General features: G+C 38.3%; 1 long non-coding RNA gene across 1 annotated transcript in view; it reads right to left on the bottom strand.

The window, feature by feature from the left end:
- The window catches only part of LOC111666258 (uncharacterized), a 56,304-nt gene extending 44,301 nt beyond the window's left edge, over positions 1-12,003 (bottom strand). Inside the window, exon 1 of the long non-coding RNA XR_002761571.2 lies at positions 11,678-12,003. This is a non-coding gene — a long non-coding RNA (uncharacterized LOC111666258). The remainder of the gene's footprint in view (positions 1-11,677) is intronic.

The raw sequence follows: 12,003 nt of genomic DNA, 5'->3' as shown, positions 1-12,003 counted from the left end.
TCGCATACCATATAAGTGCAACATCCTGGTTTGAATTCCAACAGAAGACCACACTGAACCTATTTGATAATTATGTAACTGATTCTTTAGTTTAGGAGTTAAGTATATTTAACTACAATCCAAAATTGAGTCTCTGCTAACACAAATTACCATAACTTTACCTGTGACAGACGTAGCATTTGAACAGGTCTAACCTGTTGATGTGTGATGTGCAGACATCATGTTTGGCCTGACAGATCACCATCACAACAAATAAGCAGACAAGTAACTGTTAGCTTCATGCCTTTTATTCATATTCTGCTTCATTTGAGCAGCAACCTATTTAACTATCAAACTGCAATTATAAGGAATGAAGAATTTGAGAGTAAATCTGGCAACATCTATGGGTATTCTCCAAGGTACGGAGAAACTCGGGAAATGTACACTTCTGTCTTTTTGCCTCTAAAGAAAATGCACGCTCAGCAAGGATATTTCACATACTGGAAGCAGATATAATGCCTTCTCTCTGGCCCAAGGGTCTGTATTTCCACTCATGGTGCTGATTCAGCCCACAATGTAGAGGCTTCTATGGGAAATGGATAGCAGGATAGAAAGAAGGATGCTTGGCACTGTTGGCAGTAATATAGAAAAGGCAAGAGGAAAAAAATCAAATTTTATAACCTGGAGCCCTGGAATCTGAGGTTCAAGGCAAAAAGACGCACAGTAATACTTAGATTACACAGATCTTTAACTTTCTTTATGTGATAGATATTTACTTCAGCCCATGATAAATTACCCGGTCCCAGAAATATGCGGCATTTGACAAAATTTTAGGATACTCAATGAGAGGAATGTCCATTTCTAGGGCAGTATTTTGGTGAAAAATGCCTGCCCTGCAATTTTTTTTTATGCAAGTTGGATGACACTCATTAGTCTCTGTGTGGGGCTTTTCTGAGGAAATGCATAGTTTTATGATTGCACTGAAATCTTAGTTCCCCAAATGTTCAAATGCAATTATGCATACAATTTATTTTACTAACAAGCCTATTCTACATGCTGAAAACAAACATATCCAACTAGAATTACCGCTTATACCTAAGTTACACCATTGAATAATGACCAAAAGTGTTTTTGCAGAACATTATGATGTCACAGTGAAGTCGACCTTTGATCATTTGGATATATAATGTCATCACTTCATCATTTTATCCTATTAGACATTTGTGTTACATTGTGTCATAATTAGTGTATGAATTTCTGCGTTATGCAGTTTTGTGAGGTAACATTGATCCTGACCTTTGACCACAAAATTCTAAACAGTTCATCCTTGAGTCCAACTGAATGTTTATGCCAAATTTGAAGAAATTCCCTCAAGGGATACTGAGATATCACATTCATGAGAAAGGAATAGACGAACAGACAAATGTACGTACAACCCAAATACGTAATGCCTCTGGCCCTAGCTGTCGCTGTTGGATAAAAACTTTATCATTTTCGTCACTAGTTTCACAAAGCTGCTGCATCTCATTCTCCTGAGACAGAAACACATGCCATCCTTTGGACAGTATAAATATATTGATATTTGGTTTGGCCCCATCACTTTCAAGAATACCTCTCTGTCTTTCATGTGTACACTGCAAACATCTTTTGATCTGGATATCCACTTAGCTGAGACCTGTGTTCTGAACCAGTGCTGGATGTGCAGAAAGTTAGTTGAGTTAGTCATTCAGATGCAGTAACTCTGGATACGTATTGAGTCGTAGATCAGAAGTGGGATTAGGATGAGAAGTACCAGTGAGGATTTGCAGAAAATTCATGGTGTGACTGTGGAAACATTATGGTGCTTATGCTGAAAGAAAGTGGTTCTGTCAGGTGGTAATGTGAATAGTTTAAAAAGTGGAATTGTCTCTCCTATGTCTATCAGTTTAACTGTAACAATCACACATGATTCATGCAAATATATCTTTATTCTAATAATCATTAAACTGACTCTGTTTCAGAGTTAACAGTAAAGGTTACCACCAGTGCAAGTGGAAAGCAGAAAGAAGAGATGAGTGACGGGATAATTGAATGCAGCCATCCTTATGGGATGATAGAGAGCAAGAGGAAAAGCAGGGTTGCACAAAACCCAGTGTTTAGTTTCCATACTCACAGATGGTCATCCCATGCATTGATATAAATGTTTCCATACTGTATATTTTCATGCAGACACGAGTTACAATATAGAGCTAGACTGATAAATTAGATGGACCAATATATTGGCATATTGCAGATATATATCAGCAGCCAACAGATATTCAGAAACAGTACAGAGTTGATATGTTTGATTGCATAGCTTTTCTACCAGAGTGGACTGACTCAAGTATATTTTCAAATTCAAAAGTTATGCTCAGTACATATCTTGGTCTTTGTCGGTATCTGCCTGTAAAGTCCAGTATTGGTGAGGCTTTAATTCAGTACACACATTCAGAATACAAGATCATCAAAAATCTTATTTCTACACTAGATAACGTGAATTACATCAGGTTTAAAAGATGTTCGAAAATATTGTGTTTGTACATTTTTAAACCTACAGTCAACCTTTTCAGAAGAACAAATTAAATCAGTCCTTGTAGTATGACAAACTTGCAAGTACCACTGATCCCACTGTCAATCAAGAGGCCAAGCTGAAGTTCTATTCTTATTATTTTGTGTTTTCTAACCCCTAAAACCATAGGCAGCAACACAGACATGAAGCTGGTTAAGAGCGATCAACATGTAGCACACTGAAGAGACTACTGTTCACAAGAGGGGGTAGAAAAACAAAACCAAGAGAAAAGCTAAAATGCCAGTGACTCTTAGAATTGCATTCAACCACTGCCAAGACAAAGGACTCAAATGAGATGTGGTGTTGCTTTGTTTTTGGTCATATATGTACAAAAGCAGTTGTTTGCTACCACAGGAAATGCAAAGGTATAAATGACTAAATTAATAATGTCTATTATTGTGCATGCTGGCTCACTACCACACTATCATGGCTCACTGGGACACATGAACAGAAAGGATTCATTGTTAATGTTATTACGAAAACCTGTGCTTTTCCTACATTGACAATTTAGCAACACACTCCAATAATGTTGTCGGATTCATGGTGGATAGTTTATTTTAAAAACACAATCAAAATTGATGCAAAAGAACCAGATATATTTTTTATACTGTGCATTCTTGTTCTCCTTGTAAAAACCTGGCACTTACATGCCCACAATGAAACTTGCTCACTGACACTTTGGACAGAGAGTCAGGTGTGTTGAGCTAAACGTGGCTTATGTAGCCTCAAGCTACTAGCCTCAAACAGAGATGAGGAGTATGTTACAGAGACCTATGCTCACTCGTTTCTACACCTCCAGAATTATTTTTTCATTGTCAGACTTTCAGACCCAAACAAAATGAACTCCCTGTGAATCCACAGAACACTACAACATACAACTTTTTTCCACATCTGTACTTGCACTCCCCAAGAACTGCAAACAGACGTTGATGTGTAAAATCACTGGAGTTCACCTTCAAAATTGCATCTTTAAACTATTGCTGGTTTCTGTGTTTAATCCAGATTAATCAAACCCTTAATTGCTGTCATTCAACTATCTGGCAGAGTTTTGAATTAATAAAAATCACTGAAAATGTTTCAAACGAATCCTTTTTGCTGAACAAGATATTTTGCTGCCATGTTACAATTCACTAAGGAAACACATTCTTTAAAACTCCATAAATCCTTTACCAGAATTATCATAGCCAAACTCCAACCACAACCCCAAACCCTAACATTAACATAAGCAGCTGATTGGCTGAGCTTTTTGGAGGCAGTACACGGCAGGGTGCTGGGCAATGTTGTGGGAATACAGCCGTTTCTCATGTCTCCTACCGCCTGTTACAGGGTTAGAAGCAGACTGACGTACTGACTGACTGTCCTATTCATTCTCCATGTTAATTTATTCCTCTTTACAAACTTAACAGGCTGTCCTTTCATTTTTATGCCACCCAGCTATACAAACCGGCCTAATTTCCCCTACTGATCTAAGCACAACTGGCTCTTACAGGTTTCCCTAATAAATTATAAAAAAAGAAATGCGTCTTCAATTATTCATACACTTTTGAACAGGTATTTTTAATATGTATGTATAGGTCAAAATATTAGAAAACATATAATTGATGAATGAATATTTGATTACAACTTTTATATATATTATACGTCAGTGTTGTTGTATACTTGTTTTACTTGGAAAAAAATTTATATGCATGCACTGAAAAAAAATTTCTTGTAAGATTTAGGTCTAATGTTTTTCTTAGTTACTACAACAGTGCTTCAAATTTAGGTATTTAGTAAGCATCTGATCTTAAGCAATGGTTAAAATTTGCCTGCTGCTTCTTAGCTTTGTAGGAAAGCACACAAAAACAAAGAATATTGCAGCATCACCTGCATTTTTTAATCCTTTTCTCTAACAAGTGAAAGTAAAACTCACAATAACTTTAAAGGTTAAATACTGTGTGAAGATGAACAAGTGAGTGACTTAAAGTTAATAACCTGTCTTTACAGTAAGCCCTCTCCTGTGTTTCTCTCACTGGCTCAGTACGGGATCTGCTGCAGACACAGAGCCGGCTCCATACTGTGAGACCCTCTGCCTTTTTAGCAGGTTGATCACACCGGCTGGAGTCCAGGACGGCAAAAGAATGTTAAGAGGTTCACCCAGAGGGTTGCTGTACATGAGCCACTCGCGCCACTCTTAACTCCTCTGCACACTCCAGCTCTGTCACGTGTGTTACCTGAGGAGGATCAGAAAGGCAACATCTGGATATGTTCTGAGGGCTGTAATTTTAGAAGCTCTCTAACACTCTTAATCCCCTCACAGTATGTTGTTTATTTTGGTCCTGTTCTCTGGTCAATAGCCAGATTTCTTAGAAGCAACCACCAGGTTACTGGGATTGACACGGTGAGGCCCTACAAAGTAGAAAAAGATCTGGCTGGTATGGAAGCACATTTCAAGTACAGTGCAAACAGCCATCTTTCCCATAAAAAGTTAACAACCGGTCAATAGGCATATTTGTCAAGGCACTTTATGCCTGCTTCATTCTACATCATGAGCTGACATTTTTTCTGTGTGCAGCAGTTTTGTTTGCATTCCAGGAAAAGCAGTTGACCTCAGTACAACATCCAAATTTATCTGTTTTTCCTGTGATGCAATATCTGTTTTTATTTCTGTGACAATCAGGTTGTGGAGCTGACTTCAACCTGACTGCCAAAGATATAAAAATTAATATCTACCCTCAGCAAGCTTTTCTAGCTTGAATGTAAGTGTACTGAAAACAGAAAAGGTCAGTCGTTTTCTTTGAAGCAGTGCAGAGATGGGGATCACTAAAAGTCATTCTAGAGGGACAAAGTAAAAAATGGTTTCATTAGTCTTCATGCATGCTGTCTCCTGACTGACATCATCATTTAACTATGTAGTGGAGGATTTTCAACTTTGTTACACAATTGGGCATTCTGGTTTTACAGGCAGAAGGACTGTTTGACAGGAGTAGAGAGTCAAAAAACAGACTTCAAGTGCAAAAGTCACTCAATCTATTGTTTTTGCCACTAGATGATTGAATGAATTGAATATATTAAATACAGTATGACTTTACTGCAAGGATGTATTGCTGAATTACTTATTCAATGTGTAAATTATGATAGATTGAAGTGTCAAGGACCAGCCTCTGCTTTCCATTATAAATAAAACTTTTGGATTTAAATTTGGGTTTATGTAGGCTAAGGTATGGCATCTATTACACTTCCCTAGTATTGACCTTATGTTAGTTAACAATAACACATAGTGCTGAAACCAGACAAAGGGAAGACAGTGCAACAGCCTACAGTAAAGGCAGGCAGGTTGTTGACAAAGGAAGAGAGAAGCCGAACAGCAACAGACAGAAAAGGAAGAAAGAGAGAGAGGGTAGAAAGAGGGAAGCAGCATGGTCATATTTTACAGCCGAAAGCGTGCGGTCTGGCAGGCGCACCAGGAGTTTGTTTATTACAGTCATTTCATTTACGAGGGACTGTCCTTCCGGAAAAAAAAAATTGAGCAGGTTCAGACCAGTCATCTCTACTCCCTGTCTTTACCCTATGGATCCTTAAAGCACTATACTGATTCTCTCCTCAGATACCTTATCCATACCATCCACACAGAACCACAGATCCACCTGTAAAGATGCACAGATACCCATAAATCCTGATAAATGTACTCATACGATGTGTCACAAGGCTGCATGACACTTATGTGGGGGCCATCAGGTTTCAAGCACATTTGAAGGCAAATATCACAGACTTTATCACTTTATACCCAACAGTTCACAGCTCAATTATATAAAGTGGTTAGGTAAACACTTAAATTTCAAGCAGATTTGCATAAACTTATACTGCCACACTAAGCTGTGGGATTAAAAGATACACACCAGTAAATTAGAACAAGGAGTTGAAAGCAGCTGAGGGTATCTTAACAAAAAATATTGCTTAATAATGTTCTTAATCTTATTGGTTTAATGATAAAGCTGCACTATTTGGAAAAAATAAGACTGTTACCCTAACTATTTAATTTTTTCAAACAAAAATATGCTGTCTTGTTGTTTTGACACAGATACTTTCTAATATTTTGTCCACCACCATTTTCATACATGAAAGAAGAAATTATTATAAAGATTTTGAAAATGAAACAACTCTATGAAATACCACAATCAAATCACCTTAGCTGAAAATATGAAATGGTCAAGTTACTGCAGTTCCTTTGGAAATGTGGACATTACTTTGTGTTATTAGGAAACACCAGGAGCAGGGAAAGTGGGACAAGTGGGTGAAAGGTCATCCAGTAATAAAATGTCTACAATTACTGCAAATATTAACTGACAAATATTGATTTAAGCTCATATGTTCACAAAAAGAAGCATTATAGTTTATGTATCTGCTATATTGTACTATTGTGGATGATACTAAAATTAAACTTTGCTTCCAATGATGCTCCAGTAGTTTGTTGCATAAATGTGCATAAAACAGTACAGACACAAGGCCTACACATATTCAAATCCATGTGAAAGCATCATACCAAAATCTGATTGTACTGTTTGGGCTGAACTTTGTCACATGGGTGCATCACCATGGCAGTGGCATCAACTCAAAAACCCTCTGTCAAAGAAGAACATGGATATTTTTATTAAGAGATATTTCTTTTATATGTAATCAGTCAAGCGAGGTTTTCACTGCCACTAATGCCTTGGTCTTTGGTTTGTTTAGGGATTACTCTAAACCGTTTAGTCGAATGGTGTGTGATCACTGCAATGATACTGTCTTTTCAGCCCTAAGCCTCATGCCAATTACTGCAGGAAAACAGTTTTCTGTCACATCCCTTCACCAGCTGCCTGAGATTAACTTTAGCCTGTGTCAGTGACCTCAGCGCTTTCATTTCTGTCTGATTTCCAGATTGCAATAATCCACTTCAAACTAATGACACCTCACAACCAAACATATATTTCTGTAATTTATACCTTGGTCATTCTCTGAAATATATTTCTCTCTTCTGAACAAACCACATACCATATGGATTAACAGGTACAGTACTCTTAGCACTTCATGGTGCTTTTGCAGCCAAACAACAATAACTCCCAATAACTTAAATCCTATTGTGAATGTAATAGTCCACACTATTAACATATATTAGAGATGGACATTAAAAAGTCACACAAGCATCCCAAACACTTTAGTCTTCGACGGTAAATCTGAGTGATAAGGACAAAAATAATTGATAACACTTGAAGCAAACGCCTACATCACTTGGGTCTGGTCTGCTTCTATCATTTTTATCATCAGTTTGCAATATCTCCCCTCACAGATGATATAATTACAGCGAAGAACAGCACCTTACAAATATCAAGTTTGCTACCAGTAACGAATCAAACTCAGCCACTGGCCACAGCAGAGTGACCTTCAAGCCCCGGCTGTTGTTATTTTCCATAGAGGTCAGCAGCTAAGAATGTGAAGCATGTGGAGTCTGAAACATGCCTTTCTCTTCCCAACAACCCCCACCACTTTTTTTGTAAATAATTTTTGGTGCTATTAGTATACATTACCTCCACTACTGTTGATTTAAAATTAACGTACGTTTTGAAGCATACACTAAGGTCACGCCGTTATTCTGTATGTCCATGTCCCGTCTTGTGCTGTGCCTGTCCCTCACTTTTAACTTCCTACGTTTGTAGCATCGTGAGCTAGGTCACTAAATATGGTGTCATAATGATGTTGGTCAGTATTTCCAAGAGCAGTAATCATTGGAGAGACCTGTGGAAAATAGGAGAGCTATTTTAATCTTTTTCCCTGCAGGATAGCATGTAGATTTTGCCTAACTGCCTTATGCAAGTCACACACACACACCAAGAATGGTCCGCCATTGTTACTGTGTTTAACATCATGGGCATTTGCTTTGTTAAACTGTACATAATACGAAGCTACAGACTGCAATTAGACAAGATGAAGAAATCTTTTTCAGAAAAATAAACTGGCTTTGTGAAGCACCTAAAAGTAAGCACTGTATCATGTATCTGTATCAATTTCATGTAGATACTGCACTGTATCTGTAAACTGCAAGGAAAGCATACCAGAAAATGACATCCATCTGCCAAATACCAAACATTGGTTGTTTATTACAAAGCTACTGTAGCAACAAAACCACGGAGGGCAAAGGTTTGTTAGTTATATACAGAATATACGCAATTAGTTGTGCTACAGAACGGTCAATTTAATTTCAGCACCAAACAGCAGACAGAAAAAGTTAGTGAGCGCTTTTTGCAGAAACCCAAACATCTAGTTACCTAAAGGCTCTTGTGTAAAGGCTTTTCTCAGGAGTTTGTGGGGACAACAACATGGCTAAAACAGACCTTGACACTTAACAAGAAACACTTACAAATGCTTGCAAATGCTTACTGTTGCTCCATGTCTGCTAGTTGTGTAAACAGGCAATAGTTTGCCAATACAGTCCCCATTTAAGGTGAATAATATATAAAGATTGTGTCTGTCAGCTTGTTTTGGGTTCTTCTGCCCACTAGTGGCTATAAATGTATTAAAGCTGTTTTAAGGTTATTTATTAGTTGTAGCCATTTTACTTCAACCTCTTCTTTACATTTTGGATGAATAAGGCTGTGGTCAGACTGACTTTAGCCCTGTGTGAAAAAACGCAACCACTTACCCACCTACAGCAGGGAAGCCAAACCAGCAGGTGCCAGCGAACAACGCAGGGTTGTCCCGCAAAAAAGTTCAACCAAACTCAACTTTTGCTGCAACACAAGAAAATGTTATCCAATTAAATAAATGTGCATCCACACTCTTGGTGGAACGTAATGTAACGTAAACTTAGTGTTTCTACTGTTTACCTTGCAATTATCACAACAAAAGATAAAATACCTCACTGTGATTATTTTGTAAAATCCTACGTTTGAGGATTACAAAGCGCTGTGGAGTGTTGCTATCTGATAAACATTTAAACACATTAATGTTACTGAAACTGAACTTCCTGGATTGTATTTCACCCGCAACGGGGCTGATTTTGGTCCGAATCCTCACTAATGCAACCTAAATGTTGTACAGAAGTAAGATATTACGGATAAAGATTACTGATTCCGAGTAAAGGACATTTCTTTATTATAGGAAATTAATTTATGCACACCAGGGTTTGGTAGGTTGAGTGATTTTTTTCGATTGGCTGTAAAATTTTGTTGTATGTGGATGCTGCTGGGTCCCAATGATAACATTCTGATCGGAAATGATGTTATGTTTCGTTCTGATGAACACTCAAACCATGAACAGATGAAAAATCCATGATGCTCATGTAAAGAGTCCAGGATGCTTATTTAATTCTGCTGTTTTTTTCCAGCCAGATTGACCAATTCTGCCCACATTTGTCAACTTCCATTTCAAGGACCAGTGTGTAGGATTTAGTGGCATCGTAGTGAGGTTGTCGAGTGTAACCAACTGAATACCCCTCTCCTCACCCCTCCTTTTAAAAGTGTGTAACGTAAAAATGCGAAAGGCCCTCTCAAGAGCCAATGATTGGTTTGTCTGTTCTTGGCTATTGCAGAAACATGGCGGTGCAACATGATGGGCTCTGTGGAAAAGAACCTCCCTCCCTAGATATGACTCTTATTTTCAAGTGATTATGCACTAATGAAAACATAATTATGAATATTGTTTTAAATCTAAATCCTACACACTGATCCTTTCAGTTGCAATGTTCAACATTACTGCCCTCAAACAAGCAGTAGGCTGGAGCAATAAAACAATAGCGATATGTATCGGTGACAGACACGTCATCAATAGCAATAAGAAAATAGTTTGATACGAAGTCCGATAGTCTCATGGTTGCGTGAACAAACCCCGTGGTTGCTTCCTCCCTGGCTCATGAATGCAGCCTATCATATCCTTGATAATGGAGGTTGCTACGAGTGAAACGCAAACAGCCAATCATTTAACAGGTGTGTTGTTTGGTTGCACCAAGTGTGGAGTGAGAATATAAGTGCAGCCAGTGAGGAAATTGTTCACAAAAAAGGACAGGTAGCTCACCAGTATGGCAGTTTTTTTGTTTCTTTAAGTCTAACCTATATCATATGTAAACTGTGCAGGAAAACCTTCCCAAACAAGAGCGGGAATACAACAAAACGTATTTATCACCTTAGCCACTTCCACTTCTCTACCCAGCAACAACACCGTATAACAAAACATCCAAACGGTACAAGGACACAATACACACAGTAGCCTACTACATTGCTAAGGATATGCTACCACTCAGCGTGGTTGAAAAGTCTGGCTTCAGAAAATGGTGAAGTCAACATTTTTCTCCTGGTCTTTATCAAAAATGATCAATAATTATCTATATCAACTGATATGAAAATTGTTATCGCGATAACATTTTTGGCCATATCACCCAGCCCTAGTAAGCAGGCTAGTTATGCAACATATTAAGCACAAAATTCTCTCTACTACATTCACCAATGTGCATGAGTGGCTTTCTGTTCATATTTACAAATATTCGAATTTTGTACGAGGACAGTAGCTCTGATCACACACGACGACGAATGGGATAAAGCAATGATTGATGATGAACACAAATTTATTGAACGACTGTAACAAACTAGCAATCTCACCCACAATGTTGAACTCTCCAGAGTCAGAGATAATCTACCAACACTGCAGACTGAGTTGTTTACAATGTTGTTATAACTGAAGTAAGTACTACAGATGATTGGTTTACAACTAGACTGCTGTTATTTGAACCAGCAGGAGTAAATCCTGTCTGGCCTAGAGTGAAGACATCACACTGTCCAGTTGCTTCCTGTGTATGAAAGAGTGTGCGCGTGTTTATTTCTGGACATGTGAGATGTCTGAACAAATGAACAAGAGAAAACAAGACATACCCTGAGAGAACCAGAGCAGCTGAGTCTAATCCAAAGAAGAACCACAGACCAACCAACGCATGTTGAAATTCAAAAACACAACACGCCCCCACACACGCGTGTGCACACAGCTACAATATTGTACAGTTTACAGAAGGGTTTTCGAGCAGTTGTACAAGAAGGTAAAAACTTTTATACTGATCCTGGTTTTAACCAAACAACCTAGACTAACTTCAGCTGTTTGTGAGTAACTTACCCCTTTCCACAAAGGTCTGCTTGTTGTCAGTCCTTCATTCCAGCTAGGCAAGTTTGTTCCTCAGATTTCTTTTGTCTCAAAATGGAGGCAGAAACTCTCCAAACACAATTCCTTTGCTCTGAGTTTTTGTTATTTTGAGTCTACCAGGTCCAGTTCTGCTTCTCTCCTGCTGATTGCTGCACGAGCTGCTAACATGACAGCATTCATAAACAACCAGTTGGAATGAGAGAGACCACTGAAACACAGGTGCATGCTGACTCCCAGCGAATACAAACAGAGAGAGGCACAGACAGCTCAGAGGAGCACAGTATGAAACGGCTCCTTTG

The sequence above is a fragment of the Seriola lalandi genome, unplaced genomic scaffold (genome assembly GCF_002814215.2).
Source record: "Seriola lalandi dorsalis isolate HSWRI2012SDOR001 ecotype SW California unplaced genomic scaffold, Sedor1 jcf7180002054672, whole genome shotgun sequence".
In the NCBI taxonomy this organism is placed as follows: domain Eukaryota; kingdom Metazoa; phylum Chordata; class Actinopteri; order Carangiformes; family Carangidae; genus Seriola; species Seriola lalandi.
This window is presented reverse-complemented; position numbering and strand designations above follow the sequence as displayed.